The sequence below is a fragment of the Musca autumnalis genome, unplaced genomic scaffold (genome assembly GCF_047663935.1).
Source record: "Musca autumnalis isolate F117 unplaced genomic scaffold, ASM4766393v1 scaffold_3, whole genome shotgun sequence".
Classification (NCBI taxonomy): Eukaryota; Metazoa; Arthropoda; class Insecta; order Diptera; family Muscidae; genus Musca; species Musca autumnalis.
The window spans coordinates 146,238,157-146,259,066 of NW_027411866.1; the positions used below are offsets into that span (position 1 = coordinate 146,238,157).

At 40.4% G+C, this 20,910-nt stretch overlaps 1 protein-coding gene across 1 annotated transcript in view; it reads right to left on the minus strand.

Moving 5' to 3' along the window:
- The window catches only part of LOC141397880 (uncharacterized), an 81,173-nt gene that overhangs the window by 47,764 nt on the left and 12,499 nt on the right, over nt 1–20,910 (minus strand). Inside the window, exon 2 of the mRNA XM_073974719.1 lies at nt 17,357–18,806. The gene's annotated coding sequence lies outside the window, so the exon portion shown is untranslated. The remainder of the gene's footprint in view (nt 1–17,356; nt 18,807–20,910) is intronic.

The window sequence follows — 20,910 nt, forward strand, 5'->3', positions numbered from 1 at the left end:
TCTCTAGGCCCTTTCTGAAAGAAAGGTTGCTTCTCTAGGCTCTTTCTTAAAGAAAGGGTGCTTCTTTGGGCCCCTTCCGAAAAAAAGAGTGCTTCTCTAGGCCCTTTCTCAACGAAAGGGTCCTTCCCCAGGCCCTTTCTGAACGAAAGGTTGCTTCTCTAGGCCCTTTCTAAATGAAAGGATTCTTCTCTAGGCCCCTTCTGAAAGAAAGTGTGCTTCTGTAGGCCCTTTCTGAAAGAAAGTGTGCTTCTCTAGGTCCTTTCTGAAAGAAAGGGTGCGTCTCTAGGCGCTTTCTAAAAGAAAGGGTGCTTTTCTAGCCCTTTCTGGATGAAAGAGTGCTCTCTGGGCTCTTTCTGAAAGAAAGGGTGCTGCTCTAGGCTCTTTCTGAAAGAAAGGGTGCGTCACTAGGCTCTTTCTGAAAGAAAGGGTGCGTCACTAGGCTCTTTCTGAAAGAAAGGGTGCGTCACTAGACCCTTTCCGAAAGAAAGTGTGCTTTTATAGGCCCTCTCTGAACGAAATGGTGCTTATATAAGCCCTTTCTGAACGAAAGGGTGTTTCTATAGGCCCTCTCTGAAAGAAACGGTTCTTTTTTAGGCCCTTTCTGAAAGAAAGGTTGCTTCTCTAGGCCCTTTCTCAACGAAAGGGTCCTTCCCCAGGCCCTTTCTGAACGAAAGGTTGCTTCTCTAGGCCCTTTCTAACTGAAAGGATTCTTCTCTAGGCCCCTTCTGAAAGAAAGTGTGCTTCTGTAGGCCCTTTCTGAAAGAAAGTGTACTTCTCTAGACCCTTTTTGAAAGAAAGGGTGCTTCTCTAGACCCTTTTTGAAAGAAAGGGTGCTCTCTGGGCTCTTTCTGAAAGAAAGGGTGCTTCTCTAGGCCCTTTCTAAAAGAAAGGGTGCTTCTCTAGGCCCTTTATGAAAGAAAGGTTGCTTCTCTAGGCCCTTTATGAAAGAAAGGTTGCTTCTCTAGGCCCTTTATGAAAGAAAGGTTGCTTCTCTAGGTCCTTTCTGAAAGCAAGGGTGCCTTTCTGAAAGTGTGCTTCTCTAGGTCCTTTCTGAAAGCAAGGGTGCTTCTTTAGGGCCTATCTAAAAGTGCGCTTCTCTAAGCCCTTTCTGAAAGAAAAGTTGCTTCTCTAGGCTCTTTCTAAAAGAAAGTGTTCTTCTCTAGGCTCGTCCTTAAAGAAAGGGTGCTTCTTTAGGCCCCTTCTGAAATAAAGAGTGCTTCTCTAGGTCCTTTCTCAACGAAAGGGTCGTTCCCCAGGCCCTTTCTAAATGAAAGGATTCTTCTCTAGGCCCCTTCTGAAAGAAAGAGTGCTTCTTTAGGCCCTTTCTCAACGAAAGGTTCATTCCCCAGGCCCTTTCTGAAAGAAAGGGTGCTTCTCTAGGCCCTTTCTAAAAGAAACGGAGCTTCTCTAGGTCCTTTCTTAAATGAAGGGTGCGACACTAGGCCCTTTCTGAAAGAAACGGTTCTTTTTTAGGCCCTTTCTGAAAGAAAAGTTGCTTCTCTAGGCCCTTTCTGAAAGAAAGGTTGCTTCTCTAGGCTCTTCCTTAAAGAAAGGGTGCTTCTTTAGGCCCCTTCTGAAAGAAAGAGTGCTTCTCTAGGCCCTTTCTCAACGAAAGGTTCGTTCCCCAGGCCCTTTTTGAACGAAATGTTGCTTCTCTAGGCCCTTTCTAAATGAAAGGATTCTTCTCTAGGCCCCTTCTGAAAGAAAGGGTGCTTCTCTAGGCCCTTTCTAAAAGAAACGGAGCTTCTCTAGGTCCTTTCTTAAATGAAGGGTGCGACACTAGGCCCTTTCTGAAAGAAACGGTTCTTTTTTAGGCCCTTTCTGAAAGAAAAGTTGCTTCTCTAGGCCCTTTCTGAAAGAAAGGTTGCTTCTCTAGGCTCTTCCTTAAAGAAAGGGTGCTTCTTTAGGCCCCTTCTGAAAGAAAGAGTGCTTCTCTAGGCCCTTTCTCAACGAAAGGTTCATTCCCCAGGCCCTTTCTGAAAGAAAGGGTGCTTCTCTAGGCCCTTTCTAAAAGAAACGGTGCTTCTCTAGGCCCTTTCTTAAATGAAGGGTGCGACACTAGGCCCTTTCTGAAAGAAAGTGTGATTCTGAAGGCCCTTTCTGAAAGAAACGCTGCTTCTCTAGGCCCTTTCTGAATGAAAGTGTGCTTCTCTAGGCCCTTTCTGAACGAAAGGTTGCTTCTCTAGGCCTTTTCTGAAAGAAAGGGTGCTTCTCTAGGCCTTTTCTAAAGCAAATGGTGCTTCTCTAGGCCTTTTCTAAAACAAAGGATGCTTCTCTAGGACCGTTCTGAAACTATATTTAATGGCAAGGTACCCTAAATAGTATTTCTTTTAGGTTCATCTTCGAATATAATCTATGTTGGGAAAAAATGGGATGTGCAACGTTTGAAGCAAATCATTTGCTTATTTCCAGACTTTTTGTGTGTTTCCTACCTCTTCAAAGTGTATATCATCTCCTCAATAGCCTAAAGTCACCAATATAATAAACCCATGAACAATAGTAACCGCAATCTTAAAACGTTAGCTGTTCTTCTAGAACCAAAAACAATTCTTGGCCTTTCACGAAAAATTGATTCATCCCAATTTTTTCATAAGTTCCCATCTATTCCAGAAAGAGACATTCTATGTAGACTATCTTTAATTTGCCAAAGCTTTTACCACTCCCATAAAATCACTGTTTAAAAATTTATTATTCACACATTTTGTGCTGTTTGTTTCTTTATTAATTAAAGCATTTTACCGTTAATACCGTAAAAGTGGTGTTAATATAAATCCATTGTTTGTAGAGCGTTCTTTGTTAGAGCAAGAAAAGGGTACCGCAACGAATTGTCGCTATAAAAAATTTAACCATTTTTATTGTTAATCTAAAATGTTTTTTTATTTTATTTAGTTTTCTTATCAGGAACAGTGGAATAAAAATTTCATTTGGAATTGTTTATTAATACAATACAGAAAAGCAATAACAAAATACTATTCTTTTAAGGAAAAATTCAAATCGTGACTGAACATAATATTAGTAACAGCAGCAGCAGTGAGTGAATGCTTTGAATTTATAAGGAGGGACCGTTTGGAAAGAATTGAATAATATTAAGAAAAGAAAAAACAAAAAAAAACTAATCCGAAATTTTTAAAAATAATTTTTTATACGACAAATATTGCCAAAGTAATATTTCTTGATGTCGAACCCAATCGAGATGTGAACAATTTTTTGTGAATAAAAGGTATAATGTTGGTAATTATGTTAAGCTATATGACATATCGTGAGTTGAAGCTGTTTAAACTAATGTATTATTTACCTTAAGGGGTTATCCCTAGTTGTGCAAACAAAAAAATATTTTTCATGATTTTTTTTCAAAGAAAATACCAATGTTTTTAAGTAGTTCTTTCTTTCATCTACTATTCATCTACTTTTGGAATTTTTTTATGTTGAAAAATATTGCATGGTCTTGTGGTGAATGGCTACCTTCGAAACCCTTTTTTGGTAAAAGCGTTATGCGGTGCCAACGATAGCTCGAAAACGGATGGACCGATCTTCGTATGTATATGTTCGTGGGCATTTTAAGAACCTAATAAGCTTGTATTTTTGAGCGAAACATAATTTTAAAAAATCTATTTAAAAAAAATGTGAACTGTCAAAGTCAAAATATGATTTTAACGAAAAAAAATTACCGTTTTTTGTAAAAAAAAAAACAAGTAAGAACAGCGTTAATTTTATACCCTCCACCACGAGTTGTATTGAAATAAAATGGAACAATTAGTCCCAATTTACATTAGGCGAGTTTACTTGCGGCAAGTCCCAGTTTGTAGAAGAGACACGTAAGGGGAATGGAAATGGAAAAAAATTGCTCGTACCGGCAATTCTCAGGCAATTTATTTTATATTTTTCGTATTTGACATTATTTTCATTGTTTTCAAAACAAAACATGTCGGAACAGAATTGCCTTTTATAAATGCAAGAGGCAAGTTTAAAAAGGAACGAGAAAATTTGCAGCAAGTAAACTCGCCTAATGTAAATTGGGACTTACTTTCCTAAAGACTAAATACCAAATTCCATAATTTTTGATAAAACAATGTGGCAAACCTTCAAAATACCGGGAGGTACCGTTCTATAGGTGCTATATCAAAAAGTCGATCAATACCAACAAATTTCCGATATTTCGGTAAGATAATTTCGCTAAGCTTCAAACACGAATTCCGGGCTTTGCTCTATGGGGGCTATATCGAAACAAGGACCTATTCCGACGAATTGCAGTCGGAAAGGTTTTTAAATCCAAAGTAGACTAAAAACAAATTTTAACCATTTCGATGGAATATTGAGGTCACAATCTTCAAAATACCGAAAATTGGTATGTACCGTTCTGTGGGGGTTATATGAAAGGGTGGACCTATACCGACAAATTTAGGGGAGAAAGTTGAATACCCCCAACGAAGATCCAATGCCAAATTTCAGCAGTTTCGGTGGATTATTGTGGCCACAACCTTCCAAATACAGAAAATCGCGAGGTACAGTTCTATGGGGGCTACACGAAGTCATGGACCTGTACCGACAGGGGAGAAAGTTTTGTACCACCAACGAAGGCTAAATACCAAATTTCAGCCACTACGGAGGGATATTGAGTCCACAACCTTCAAAATGCCCAAAATCGGGAAGTACCGTTCTATGTGGGCTATATGAAGGCGTGGACCTATGCCGACAAATTTCACATGGAAATTTGTTGTACCACAAACAAAGACTAAATACAAAACTTCAGCAATTTCGGTGGATTATTGTGGCCACAACCTTCAGAATACCGAAAATCGGGAGGTGCCGCTCTATGGGGACTATACGAAGGCGTAGACCTGTACCGACAAATTTCTGGGGGAAAATTGTATACCACCAACATAGACTAAATACCAAATTTCAGCCATTTTGGAGGAATATTGAGGCCACAACCTTCAAAATACCGAAAATCGGGAGGTACGTTTCTATGGGGGCTACACGAAGGCGTGGACCTGTACCGACAATTTTTTGGGGGAAAGTTTTATAGCACCAATGAAGACTAATTACAAAATTTCAGCCATTTCAGTGTGATAATGTTGATAAAACCTTCAAAACACCGAAAATCGGGTGGTACCGTTCTATGGGGCTATATGAAGGCGTGGACCGATATAGCCCATTTGCAATACCAAACATCCTAGGAGTAATCGAAACTTCTATACCAAATTGCAAATCGCTATCTTAAAAATTGCGAGCTGTATCTTGATTTCAACAGACGGGTGGACGGGCGGAAAGACGGACTTGGTTATATCGACTCAGAATTTCACCCTGATCAAGAATATACATATATACTTTATGGGGTCTCTGATGAATATTTCGATGTGTTACAATCGGAATGACAAATTTAATTATACCCTCCTATGGTGGAGGGTCTCGTTTAAAGACAAGCTTTTTAAACACGGTGCTCTTGAAGCAACTTTAAATGGAAGGTGCTTACACCTGGGTAGTTTCTGCGGATTCTGAAACTACAATGTTCATAGATGAGAAAAAATCAAAAAACAAAAAAAAATCGCTGGAGCTATTTTTAAATAAATCGCGATTCAAGTTGACATTTTAAGGGGTGTCTTAGGTTTTCAAGATTTTACTTGGAACCCGCGAGTCCTATTGAAACGGGACTATATCGAGTCCTATTGAAACGGGACTGTTGTAGCTATGAAAATTATCTACAAGATTGACATTTATAATAAGTTCGTAGGTTTTACCGTTGCACTATAGGTTAAATAGCCCATTTTTCTGGCCAAAAGTCAGATTTCTCACCTTGTAATTTCGCCTGTTTGGTATTACTTTCTTGTAAGGAACATGTCAAAGCAACAAAAAGTGAATTTTGTTTATGTATGTACAATTTTACCGTTATACGGCAAGAGGTCAAATGTGAACTTTTCATGTATCATTAAAAACGTGTTAACGAAATATGTTTAGTTCTAACCGTTCAAAGTGTACCAAAATCAAAATATTTATATGAGTAACAAATTGAAAAATAAGTATTCAATATCTGGTTGTCAAAAACGTGTCGTATCTTTATTTTTGTTTATAGTCATTCAATGGGCGTGGACTTAGAACTAACGCATAAACATATTAATTTTGTGGTTTTATAAGCTTTTAAAGTTCCGGCAATGTTTGGCAATGAAAACAAAAATTAAAATGGGTTCCTTGATTCGTGCCAAATCCCGAAAATTAAATGTGATATTGCTTAAAATTGCTGGATCCGAGTTATGTTACTTTTGTCAGATAACCCAATTTTCCGGCAAATAGATTTTTTGAGGTCAGAGTTAAACCTAGTGCCTAATTATGTTTGCCAAATTGGAGCTTGCGGCAGAATGATAATATTAAAAGCAAAAAATTTACAACTCATCTATAAGTATTTTTAGTTAAGTACAAAATGTATTAGAAAATATAATCGGGGTTTCAAGGTAAAGGTACAATAGTTTAAAGGCTCCTTAGTATTAAAACTACAACTAAAAACAACTGAAAACGCTCTTATGATTACAGGAAGTCTATGCCTTAAATTTTGTTAACAAACAAAACAGGATTTTCAGTTTTGGTCCCCAACGGGTTAAGGTACCTGTTACGTGTGAGGTTCATAAAGAGTTAATTTTTTGGCCAATATTGTCCCATTTCTCTTTCCGAAGCTAAGAAACCTATTCTGATTTAAACCAACAACTTTTTTCAACTATGTGACTTTTGGCCAGTAAATTGAGCTATTTAACCTATAGTGCGTTGTTGAGATATAGAAGTTCAAATTTGGAAAAAGCATTGCATATCGCCTCCTTATAAGGTGTAAGCACCATCCAATTAAAGTTGCTTCGAGAGCACCGTGTATGTACTTAATAAGCTCGCCAAACTATATGAAGATCGGTCAATTCGTTTTTGAGCTATCGTTGGCACCGTCTTCAAAAGTTCAATTTCGAGAAACACGCGTTTAAAATTTCTATGCTCTCAATGAACGCAAAGAAACAAAACGATTCCCGTACCATTGACACAAAGTCACAAACTTTTAATCTTTTCTGAATCGTTTCGTTCTCAAAACAAACCCACAAACTTTTCAACTGAAGAAGAACAAAACTGTACGATTGCTGAAATGTACTTCGGCTATGCTGTTCCGAATTGTTTCATTCACGAACGAAACAAAATGAATCGTGTGCAACGTTTGCTGTGCGAAATTATCAATGACACATTCACACACATTTGATTGCTTAATAACCCTATAAGCTAGCGTCACATACTTGGAATATACTGCGGTGGATGTTTCAATCAACCACCAAACGTTTGCAGTGTGTATTGTGCGGTTTCGTTTTCTGTGAGTTGTTCTGAAGTTGAGAACTATTCATTTTTCGTGTTTTTCGCACTCACGAATGCAAACAAAACGAAACTAAACAGCAAACGCTTCATAAAGTTTTTTCCGTACGCTGTTTCCAATACGCCCAATTTTGCTCCGATCGCTTTCAAATTTTTTTCGACATGCTCTATACTACCTGTACTTCAAAATTAGCCAACATTTTTTTTCGATTTTTGAAAGTGATAATTAGAGACAACCCTTTAAAACGTAATGAGTGCTCTGTTCCAGAACCTGCAAGAATCTACTAATTTTTACTACGATAACAATTTTCCCTTTATGTTATCGAAGAAAATAGTAAACAATTGTAGATTCTTGCAGTTCTGGAACAGACCAGAGATTTTTTTCATATACATATTTTTTGTTTCAAATGTGTATATTTTTAAATGGTTTAAATAAAAAATAAATAAACATGTATTTTTTTTTTTTGATTGACGTATTTATTTTACAATAACCGTCATTTTCACGTGACAAAAATGGGTTGCTTCAAAAAATATTTTACATTTGTTCCGTCGTCTTGTTGCCATATTTTTACACATTCATTCAATACCGATATATTGTTGTTGTTCAATACTGCTGCTTGTCACTTGACACTTTTATTCTCTTTTGTGTATTACACCGATTTTGATCTGGTTGAGGAAGCACTTTTATACATCAAAAATACATGTCCAGACTAGATAATGAATGATATGATAAAACATAGCGAGGGAAAGAGAGAGAAATTGTTGAAATTCAACACAAAGGGTGACATGACAAAAACATTCAATAAATATTCTTTTTTGGCAAATAAGGAAGAACATCTTGGCAGAAAAAAAGTACCAAGCCAGACAGACAACAATTAAACAATTGATTGAAAGTAAAACACGTTTTTGATTTTTAAGCAGAGCCACTGTTTGCTTAGCACATGCTTGGTAGCGAACGCAGTTGAACAATTGTAGACAGGTGAAGTACCCACAAAACTGTGTACACAAAAATAATTGGTCTGTTCCAGAACTACAAGAATCTACTAATTTTTACTATTTTTTCCGATAACATAAAGGAAAAAATGTTATCGTAGTAAAAAATATTAGCTTCTTGCAAGTTCTGGAACAGAGCATATGGTTTTATTGGAATACAATAAATGATTTTTTTTAAAAATGCTATTGTTTTGTGATTCTTAATTGTTAAGTTTTTTTTTTGTCATACGATACTTGTTGTATTATTAAATTTCATATTATATTTCAGAGAATTTGTTATAATCATTTAGGTACTTCCCACGGCCAAACAGGTGTAGGAAATTTTCAACCAAGTTTCATTAGCCACACCGAAGATGGCGGTCTCACGATGTTTGGCAGTATAGTAGTACATTGGTGGTCTCAAATCGTCCATAACTTGACAGTTTTAAGCGCCACTTGACTATATACCCCCAGTGATCACAATCTGATCCGGATTGAGCTCTCATATGATGCGGTAGTAGACTTCGTAGATCCTTCTACTCATTGGCGTACGTCTAATGTTGATTGGGCATTATATGCTCAGCAACTTAGCGATGCCTTTAGTGTTGTCTCGTTGCATGATTTCTCTTCTCTTCCAGTGGATGAGCAAGTGAGGTTTCTGGTGTCAATGATTCATTGTTTGAGAGGTACAGCCGAAGAAGTTCTAGGAAGCTGTCATGGTGGAATAGAACTTTGAGTCAGAAGCGAAGAAGAAATTCCAGAGAGCCAAACGACGGAACGCTGATGATGTTGGCGTTCATTCAGCAGCCTATAGGCAATGCTTGAATGAGTACCAGGAGATGATGGCATCTGCAAAGGATTGTCAGTGGCAATCTTTTGTGGGAAGAAACCGTGAGGACATTTGGGGTCGACTGTATAGGCTATGTAGACCGAAGAAGACTCTTGATGTCTCTGGCATCAAAGTAGGTGATAGAGTTCTGACTACGTGGAGTGAATGTGTTTTTTTGCCCTGACACCAGGGTTGGTGTCCAAGTCGCTAGAGAGAAGAGTATCACAATGCTACTCAAGGGTAGATTGTCTGGCAATCGACATCCGAGCGTCGTCTTCGATGGGTATCGTAAGATACTGTCATGTCAGCGCATTATGATGCTGGCGTGTCTCCCTGTATGCCGCACAGTGTCTACTGAGGCTATGCAGGTGTTGTTGGGTGTCCCTCCTCTTGACCTGGAAGTGATACGTGCAAACGTGTCATTTTTAGCCTAGAGAGGTTTGCCGATTGTTTCCACTGTTCACCAGCTTCAGAGCGGAAGAGGTGAATGGGCTTCGCTCCTCGCAGTGAGAAAGCTACGTCCATGTAAACGTGGTGACTAGCCTGCTACATCAGTGTAACACTTGTGTTACACTCTTCCCATTCCCCGATCGTGCCTAAACTCTCTCTCACTTTGTGTGACCAGTCCCGTGTTGTATGGAACAAAAACTGGTAGTAGTTTCGACTACGAAGTTTGACCTGAGACTTTCTGGTACCGCGGGAGTCAGGAGCCCCTAGATATGTTGATCTAGCCTGACAATGGAGAGGCACCTATTGGTTGCAACGCGGTGGTTGTGGTTTGTACCCAAATCGCGGGTAGAGCTTCGGCTCGATGTGGAGTTGCATTATCAACCGGGTGCTGCGACCCATAGAGAAGCAGAGGTGTAAGATAGTCCTCAACTCCTTACCAAGAGGGAAGTGAAGCCCATAATTGTGGATCTTTGAATTGGTACCTGCGGGATATACTTGGGGACTCTGTGGAGAGCTACCACTCTCTAAGAGTACTCTGGGTAATTCCAAAGGGGAGTTGGCAAACGCATTGTATCGCGACCCCCGGTGCAATGGTGCACCATGGTTAGAGCCGTCAAGGCGAGAATCATGCAAAAACCCCTCAACTTCACTTCATACCCCTGGTCTAGTTATTTTAGTGGACGAAAGGCTTGTGTTGTGGGAGACAATGAGACGGTCTGGACAGATGTGGAGCGAGGCTGCCCTCAGGGGTCTATCTATGGACTACTTATTTGGAACCTCATGATGGATTCTCTGTTGTGGGAGTTAGCGACCGCTTTCGACGTCTGTGGGTATACTGATGACCTTCTTATCATGATCGAAGGTAAGACACGTGTTGAAATGGAACGTCGTGCTGAGGAGGTGTCGAGGTGTCTGGGGAGAAGACTGAGCTAATGCTGCTGAAAGGCAGATTAGCCCACTGTCGACCTCCCCACGTTCGATTTGGTGACCACGGCATACGATATGTCAAGCAAGTCAGGTACCTTGGAATAACTATGTCCAAGAGGATTAACTTCCTGCCACACTTTGATCGTTTAGAGGAAAAGTTGACTGCTGTTGCTGGTATGGTCAGAAGGGTCTTGCGGACCGACTGGGATTTGAGCAGGCGTTCCGTGCGCACCATATATGGTGGACTTTTTGTTGCCTGTGCAACATATGGTGCACCTGCATAGTGTGCCGCAGCAGAGTCTGCTGTTTTAAGTAGGAAGCTCTTGTCGTGTCAAATTGTGGTCATGTTAGCATGTCTGCCAGTGTGTCGCACTGTGTCTACGGACGCAATGCAGGTGCTACTTGACGTCCTGCCCTTTGATCTGGAAGCGAGATGTAGGACTGTTCTGTATAAGCTGAAGCGAGGCTTGCAACTCTCTGACGATGATTGGCTCGGGCCTTCTGATTTGGTGGATGGGGATGTTAGACGGCACACTGCAAGGGGGCGGCCTTGGTGGACGGAGAGCGACAAAGGGTGGGTGACGTACGAATTTATTCGTGACGCTACATTCGTACTGGACCGCCTAGATTTCGACTTTAGCATGAGTCTGGGATTCTTACTGACGGGGCATGTCTCTTCAAATGCATTTTTGCATGCAAGAGGCCGCCTGTCCGAAACATATTTATGTGGGTGTGCGATGACTGAAGACTGGCGGATGTGTTGGTTGTTTTCCGCTGGCTGAATTGGAGAAGGTCATCATTCCGGGGCTGTTTGGAATCCAACTGGTAGTGGTCATTGGCAACGAAGCCTGCCCGTAGGCTATATTCTGGTACCGCGAGTGCCAGGTGCACCCAGATCCCTGGATCTGGATGGCAGTTGGTGTTGGCCCCCTTGTGGGAGCATCACGGTGGCTGTGGTTAATGACCAAATGGCGGTGAGAGCTTCGGCTGGAGTGCACTTCAACCGGGTGCCTGACCCAAAGAAAGGTAGGAGTTTTAGATGGGCTCCTAACCAAGAAGACGATCACGTCCAAATACGTGTGAGCGAATGGGTACTCGTACTGTTTGTGCGGGGGCGTTGGTAGACGCATCATATTCACCCGGTGTTAAGAGCACTGTGGGTAGGCCGCATGGCAGGTACCCACATAGAGCACCACGACGTTTACCGCCTGACTTGTGGTCTGAGTTTCCAACTTTCCCCAATAGAGTTCTCGCAGCTGTATAGTGCAATAAGACCTTCGCGTTTTCTGGTGGTTGATCGATTCATATCATTGAGCCAATATGAATCGCTGTGTACTGATTGATATGAGAGAAGTCTCCCTAGTCCCTCCGGGGATGTTGTGGGAGAATATGTATGCACAGACGTAGTACGAGTTCCGTGATCTCCGGTTGTGCCTGAGCACCTTTCACAAGGTCAGACAAGGTATGTTGTCCGCACTATTACGTCATCAGCACAAGTCATCACCTTAGTCCGCACTATTACGTCATCAGCATAAACCATCACCTTGGTTTCCAGCTGGTCAAAACACACAAAAATTTATAAATCGATCAAGGATCTGGATCAGTCACTGGCATCATACAAAGCAAAATGACCATTGTGGAAATACTAAATTCGGACATGGCTTGGAATACCTTTGAATGTATAGTTCTGTCAAAGGCTGTTTTATAAACAACAGAAATGTGGTAAGAGTCGATTTGCAACTGTTGGTTCTTTTTCAGGATTCGACTCAAGGTAAATATCTAGTCAATGGTGGATATGTCTGGCTTATAGCCCAATAATTTCGTAGACCGTTGGCTCTCTCGAACGGATGAACCGAACCACACCTTCGGGTAACTCCCACACAAAATTTCGGAAAAGTTCAGTTTAGGACCTGCTCTTGAATCGATTTGATTTTTGTTGTAACAACTTGTATTCACTGCCCTCCGTACGACGGTATAAGTTTCATCAGGGGCAAGTCCATACCCTATGACACCGTGTGTAGTGGTTGTAGCGCAAGATAACTCTCGAACGGATCTGCCGATTTGGTCCAAAGATGGCCTTCGTAATATTTTGTCCAAACTTAGTTTAAGTTCGAAGATAAGCCATATCAATCCACTCCTTTAGGTACTTCCCACACAAAAGTTCAAAAATGTTGGAACAAATTGTGCGCATGATAACTCTTGAAGGGAGTGACTGATTTGGTCCATACTTTACACATCCTAATATATCTACCAGATATAGATTTGGTTCGAATATGGACTATATTTTTTCCGGGGGCAAGTCTATTCTTCCTTCCTTTGCCAACTAAAATTAATGATGAGCATGATAAAATACGAATTTTATAATCGAAAACCTCAATAAATCCTATATACAATAGAACCCCCGACAATGCAGGGACCCATGGCTGACGTAGGGGATGAAAAATACGAACCTGAAAGAAAGAAATAAGAAACGCCCCTGACCGGCTTTAACAGGGCAAAGTTTCAGGAGTTATCTTGGATCCTCTGTCATATCAAAAGCACACTGACGCCTCCATGGTGTCACCTGGGGACATGCCTTTAATACCCGTTGAAGGTAGTAAAGTAACATGTGGCTAACGTTCACCTATTAGAACGATAAAAATTATAAACGGTGTACAATAATTTTTCTAGTCCATTCCTGAGATAAAGTGCAAAATCTCTGAAAAAAACTCTACCGGTACCAAATAATATGAATGATGAACACGATAACTTACAAATTGAGAATCCGATTGTACTTACTTACTTACCTACCTGGCCCATTATAGAACATTTGTTCCATAGGCCGAACTAAGAAAAGATCTCCAATTCTCTCTATTTGTTGATTCGCACTCTGGAATACCGCGCCTTTTCATCTCTTCATCCACTTGTTTGCGCCATCTATTCCTTGGCCTGCCAGTTCTGCGTACACCGCCAAGAGGCCCGTATTTATACGCCTTTTTAGCGGGTTCATCTTCGCTCATTCTTATGATATGGCCTAACCAACGCAATCGCTGCATCTCGATACGTTTAACTATATTGATGTCGTTGTATAGCAGATAGTGCTCGTGGTTCATACGACGTCGATATTCACCGTAAACGCAGATTGGTCCGTAGATCTTTCGAATAATTTTTCTCTCCAACACACCAAGCACTGCAATGTCTGCTTGCGCAAGTACCCAGGCTTCGGAGCCATACATCAGCACGGGTAGTATCAGTGTTTTGTAGAGCGTTATTTTTGTTTGACGAGATGTGGCTTTGTTTTTAAACTGCTTACTTAAACCAAAGTAGCATCTGTTGGCCAATATAATTCTTCTTTTTATTTCACAACTCATGTCGTTTGTTGTGTTTACGGAGGTGCCGAGGTAGACGAAGTCAAAATTATTGGAACCAACTTCAACAGTTGGTCCGAGCTCAATGGAAGCATTGCGCGTCGACACCATCAACTTGGTCTTCTCACCGTTTACCGCCAAACAGATTCTCCTTCGACCTTCATAAAGGTATCAGTTACTTCTATTACTGATCGTCCCATGATGTCTATATCATCAGCATAAGCAAGTAACATGTGGATATTGGTGTAGATTGTGCCACTTCTTTTGACGTTTGCCTCTTGTATAACCTTTTCCAGCAGGATGTTGAAGAGAACACACGAAAGGCTGTCTCCTTGTCTGAAACCCCTTTTGGTACCAAACTCTTCGGAGAGATTCTTTCCTATTTTAACTGAGGACCTCGTGTCAGTTAAAGTCATTTTACAAAGCCGAATGAGCTTTGCGGGGATACCAAATTCAGACATGGCTTGGAATACCTTTGAACGTAGCGGGCTGTCGAAGGCTGCTTTATAATCGATAAAAAGGTGGTATGTGTCGATCTGCATCTCTTGGGTCTTCTCCAGGATTTGCAGCAGGGTAAATATCTGGTCAATGGTGGACTTGCCAGGTCTAAAGCCGCATTGGTATGGTCCAGTTATTTCGTTGACCATGGGCTTTAGTCGTTCGCACAATATCCCTGACACGATCTTGTAGGCAATAGGGAGTAGACTTATGCCCCTATAGTTAGATCATACCGTCTTATATTCCTTCTTGTGAACGAGGCACAGGATGCTCAGGTTCCAATCGTCGGGTACGCGTTCTTCCTGCTAGATGGAGCTAACTAGCTGATGCATACACCTTATCAGCGTGTCGCCTCCGGTTTTAAACAGCTCGGCCGGCAGGCCATTAGCTCCTGCTGCCTTATTATTCTTCAGCCGGTTTATTGCTGTCTTTACTTCATCTTGGCCGGGTGGTATACATTCAATACCATCTTCTGGGATTGGATCTGTGGTATCTTCGTCGACTTCGCTACTATTGGATACCAACAGTTTTGAAAAATGCTCTATCCTTATCCTTAGCCCACTATCTGTATCAGTTACCAGATTACCTTGACGGTCTCTACAGGAGGAAGTGTCAGTTCCAAAGCCATCAGTTTGATGTTTCACTCTTTGGTAGAATTTTCGGACTTTATTCTGTCTCCTGTACATCTCGATTTGTTCACACTCCCGCTTTTCCATCTCTCTCTTTTTCCTGCGGAAAAGACGTTTCTCCTCTCTCCTTTTCTCCCGATACCTCTCTCGTGCGCTACACGTTGCTACTGATTGTAAAGTAGCCCAATATGCCGCATTTTTCTCTTCGGTAGCAGCACGACACTCCTGGTCATACCATGGATTCCTTGGTGGAGGTCTCTGGTATCCAAGCACTGATTTTGCGACTGTTTGCATGGAGTGGGCAATGTTTTGCTATTGTCCTGATATGTTATCGGGACGAAGAGTGCTTTGATTAAGCAGTTGGACCAGTTGAGTGGAATATGCTGTGGCTATCTGTTGTGATTGCAGCTTACCGATGTCCAACTTTCGTGTTGTATCGGTGCGCACTTTGTTTGTAACGTTTAATCTGGTACGTACCTTTGCTGCAACAAAGTAGTGGTCCGAGTCTATGTTTGCACCTCGGAACGATCGTACATCCAACACGCTTGATGCATGTCTTCCATCTATCACAACGTGATCAATTTGATTTCATGTTTTTTGATCTGGCGACAGCCAGGTGCCCTTATGAATATCGAAATGCTTAAATCTGGTAGTGCTAACCACCATGAGCCGATTTGGTCCAAAATTTGGCTTTTGTAATATTTTGTCCAAACTTAGTTTAAGTTCGAAGATGGGTTATATCGGTCCAATCCTTCCGGTACCTCCCCCACAAAAGTTCGAAAATGTTCGGAAAATTTGGGTGTGCGATAACTCTTGAAGGGAGTAACCGATTTGGTCCCTACTTTGCAAATCTTGAAATGTCTACCAGCCTTAGATAAGGTTTCAATATGGACTGAATCTGTCCACTCCTTCGGGTACCTCCCACACAAAATTTCGGATATGTTCAGTTTGGGACCTGCTCTCGATTCGCTTTGATTTTTGTTGTAGCAAACTGTATTCAATGCCCCCATACAACGGTACAAGTTTCATCAGGGGCAAATCCATACTTTCTGAGAAAATAACTTGAAAAATGTTTGGACAACTCTGGAGGAGAGTATCCGAATGGTCCGTACTTTGAACATCGTAATATTTCTACAAGACATAGATCAGGTTCTAATATGGACTGCATAACAACAACTGCATAACCTTCGGGTACCTCCCGCACAAAATCTAAAAAACAAATTCAGTTTATGGCCTTCTCTCGAATCACTTTGATCTTTGTTGTAATAAATTGCATTCGTTGAAGCCATTAGTACGGTACAAGTTTTTTAGGGTGAAAATCCATTCGTCCTGAGAAAATAGCCCTATTGAACCATGTAAAGTGGATGAATAAAGCGCACGATAACTCTCGATCGGATCAGCCGATTCGGTCCAAAATTTGGCTTCTGTAATATTTTTCCAAGCTTTGTTTAATTTCGAAGATGGACACTATCGATGCGCAACTTCCGGTACAAAGTTAAACATTTTTTAAGGACAGTTTAGGATCTGTTCGAAGATCCTTTGGAAATGTACAGCCGGTATTATATTTGATATTGTGAATAGATGAAAGTTTCAATTCATACAGGCTGAGGGTATATCTCTGTCGGTAAAGGCGACTGATACTTTTTAACTTGTTGCAACTGCAAATTCTATCAGTCTCATACCATTGTCAGATGTTTCACTGTGGAGACTGAATTTGACGACTTTTTTGCCGATGGTACTAAACTTTCTTCTTAAGGGAGCTAACAAACTTTTGAAATTTTCGTTTAAATGTATTCTAAGTACTGCGAAAATATCATTTTTATATTTTTACTGAGGGTACTCCTTGTTGTCCTGTTAAATGGTACAGTGGTGACCAATTAAAATGGCTGGTGAGCACGCTAACTATCAATGGGACTGATTCCCCAAATAACATGGACTATGTCAATTCAAAAATGTTGTGCTTTATTCCAAATCAAATTTATTAACAAAACGTACGACGCATTTGGTCGGAACGTCCACAATCGTTAGGAATAATACCTCAAAAGTTTCAATATTTTTGTCGGCAAGTATGTACAAACGTCCGAAAAAGGCTAAAATATTTTAAAAATAAATAATTTTTGGGGAAAAGTATTTCGGTTCGGATGAAAGTCTCAGTTCACACAACTATGCCGGCAAAACTGACAGTTACTTGTTTACTTCTCTCTACTGTTGTTACATTTAACATCGTGCTGCATACTTCTACCCCTTACTGTATGCCTCTTAATACGGATATATTAATAATTTATGTGGGAGATTCATCAGACGTACGAACATGGAATAATATTAAACAGAAAATAAACAATGAAATTGATAATAAAAATTATTGTACTTACTTTTGTACGTGTGTGTGTGTTTGTTGACAGATTGGCTGGCGGCTGCTGATGGAGATTTCGAATGGTATCAAGAAAAACGAAATTACCCCCCAACGAAGAACAAAAGGCCACAATAACGAAAGATTAACAACAGCTAAGTAATATTTACAGAATATTTTTTTTATCTTGGCAGTATTCGGTTCGGAAAGGCTGCTAATTACAATTATCTTTTTTTTTTAATTTTCAACAACTTGTTTTTAAAGCTTTTTGAAACAGAATACACAAAATTACGAAAATATATTTTTTCTTTCTTTGAAGAACCAAAATCAAAACAAACCACTTCCTTTCTTCTGTTTTTCTTCTTCTTCTTTGTTGTTTTCGTTTTTGGGAAATTGCTGTTGTTGTTGTTATTTTTTATAAACAAGAGCATGCAAGAGAATCATAAAAATGCATAAATTAATTAAGAAATGCGATTGTTGGCTGATGATGCGCGCTTGCCAGTCAGTCAGTTAGCTAGCTTGCTAGAGCATTTTCTCTGTTGTTTTTTCTTGTTTTTCTTTTTGCGTTGCGGTGTTTAGGCTTTTTATAGATCTGTCGCTGATTCTGTTTTTATTGCTCTATTTGTGTGGTGCTTGCGATATTTTATGTTGTTGTGTTTGCGCGCTGGCTGTTGTTTCGATGACGATGATCTCTTCTGCAGTTCCTCCGTGACTTGTTGTACTCCCCCTACTCATTCAGCATTGAAGTGTACCCTCATTTGCCCGGATGGGTTATTGCACTTTTGTTGCAATGCTTTTGTGCTTATTTCTTCTTTGTGTTGTTTTGATGCTGACAATGATGTAGTTGTTACTTTTTTATTGCAAAATATTGTTGTTGGTTTGGTTTGATGTTGTCTCTGTTTGGTTGCAGTTCTTCGTTCTCACTGCCGTTTTCCGTTTTGTCGATCTGTTATTGCAAAATATTTGATTTTATTTGGGTTAACCAGACGTACTGTAAACACGACTGGAGTTCAAACCAACATTCAGTTGGTGGCTTCTAAACGGCGTTTGTTTTGTTTTCTTTGGTGGTTATACAGCCCTCAATTGCTTATCTAAAATGTTTGCATCACTTAACGGCTTTTTTTCGTTTGTCTACTCCGCTAAGCTGTTTAGCACCTTTTGGCGTTGTTCTACTGCTGGAACCGTTACTTCGGATGCTGTTACTACTGGTCGAAGTGGAGGGTAGTGTCGCTGAATTGCAATGAACTTATTTTCATTGAATTCAATCAGACTCATGCGGTAACGTCTTTTGATTTTATTAATCGTCAAACGAGACGTTTTGTGTTGCATTACAGTAGGTCTTTGGGTATTTGTTTTTCTTTTATGATTGGTCTCAATAATTCGGTGGTATTGAATTACGAAATTTTGGAACTTGGTAGGCAAGCAATTGTGTGGGAGGTTCTCAAAACCTTTTTCTTTAAAAAACGTGTAATCTGAAAAAAAAAGAAATATGAAGGTATGAATTAGTTTTTTTGCGCAAAAGAGAGAAAGTTTCAAAATGAGTGATGAGGTGCCGTATACATTGTGACAATACGTATACGCGTCATGTTGAGTAACCCAAAGTAAGACATTTATTAATGAAAAACCACAAAAATTCGTATATACCGTAGTAACCCGACAACTCGCAACTGTGAGATACCCGTGTGTTACGTATGGGATGAAAACTACCGTCCTGAAAGAAAGAAGAAACGCTCCTGTCGGTGTTAATGTGGCAAAGGTCAAGACTTATCTTGGTTCCTCTTTCAACTCAAAAGCACACTGACATCTCCGTGGTGTCACCTGAGGACATAAATTCAATACCTGGATAAGGATAAGACAAGTAACATGTACCTTTGGAAGACTTTTTCCGTATATGGAAGACTTTTAAAGCACCTCTACGTATAATAGAGTCTTTTAGGAGGGTTTATGTCTATAGAAAACTTCCATACGCAGATCACAAGATCCCTTTGGGGGGTTTTCTGCGTACAAAAGACCTCTTCAGGAGATCTACTCTATATAGAAAAGCTTTGCAGGAGCTCTTCTGCCTATAGAAGACCCCTTTAAGAGATTCTTGCTGTTGGAGACCCATTTATGAGGTCTTTTGTCCAAAATGACCCCTTCTGCTTAAAGAAGACCCCTTTAGGAAGTCTTCTGTCTACAGAAAACCATTTAGAATGGACCTTAACAGACAGTTTTTTTGGTGAAAATTTATTCTAAACTCTGGAACACACAAAATTCCAAATTACAACCAACTCGGCGGGCAAGTGGGGTTAATACCTTCAAAAATCATTAACGCGACGCGTGGTATTATATGAAGACACAAAATCCCAAGTTACCAATTCGGTGGTTATATGTGGCCAACCCCTAAAATACTTTAACTCGGTGTGCTGTTTTTATGGGCCTGTATCAACATTTCTGGAAACACAAAATGCCAAGTTACAACCAATTCGCAGGGCAAATGGAACTAACGAACTTCGAAATTCCTTAAAGCGACGCGTCTAATTATATATGGGCTATACCAAAATGTGGACCTATACATATAGCCGATTTTCAATACCAAGCGTTTTACCAACACTTGCTTCTTTTCGTTCGGACGTTAAGGTAATTTCCAGAGAGGAACAGACGGACGGACATGGCTATATTGATGTAAAATTTCACGGTAATCAAGACTTGGGGCATATACTTTGTGGGATCTAAAACGATTATTTGAAGGAGTTACAAACGAATTGACCTCTCTAATATACCCTCCATTATATGGTGGAGGTTATAAAAATAAAGCTGAAATACTAAACAACTAAACATCTTTAATGTACGGCTGCGGGTTTTTCGACCCTGTTACGACGTACTGCACTAGGCATTTCTGCTGCACCAGTCTGTTCAATACAGACCTATCTCACTTGAGTCTGGCTCCAATGAACCGTGAATGGAATGTCGTGTGCACAACTGCTGAGGTAGAGGTATGCTTTAGGTCATAACCGAATTGGGACTTTAATGCTCATTATAAGTTGTACTTTTCGGACCTAGGCTGATGATGATCTGACCATCTCCCTACAATCCTCCCCATCATCAGAGTGCCCGACTTCATCACCTCTGAACGCATTTCATCAATCATGGAAAGCTACATGTTTCAAAGAGTTCATCAATCACCGCATCAGAGAACTGCCTAACCCTTCTCATGTTCGGGTTGCAGAAAGAATGTTCCGAGGTATCATCGCAGCTACAGACGCTCGCTATATACCTGCTGGTCGAATACCCGAACTAAGGTCCAGGTTTCCGAGCAGATGCGGCGTCAGTAGCATATTAGCGTGATGAGCTTCGTCGAGCCAGCTCTAGTCACCGCAGAGTATTAAGCTGACACTGGAAGTTAATAGCTTGATCGGTGAGCATAAGTGAAACAATTGGTTATACCACTGAAGAGTTGCAACATTGGAGTCGGAATTAGTGAATTGTCGACAACGATTAAGTCACTCTCCAACCCTGGAAATGGACAATTTGTCGAGCACGCCTATAGTGTCATGCCGAGGAGAAACCACCACAATTTACAATTTATGGTGTTGT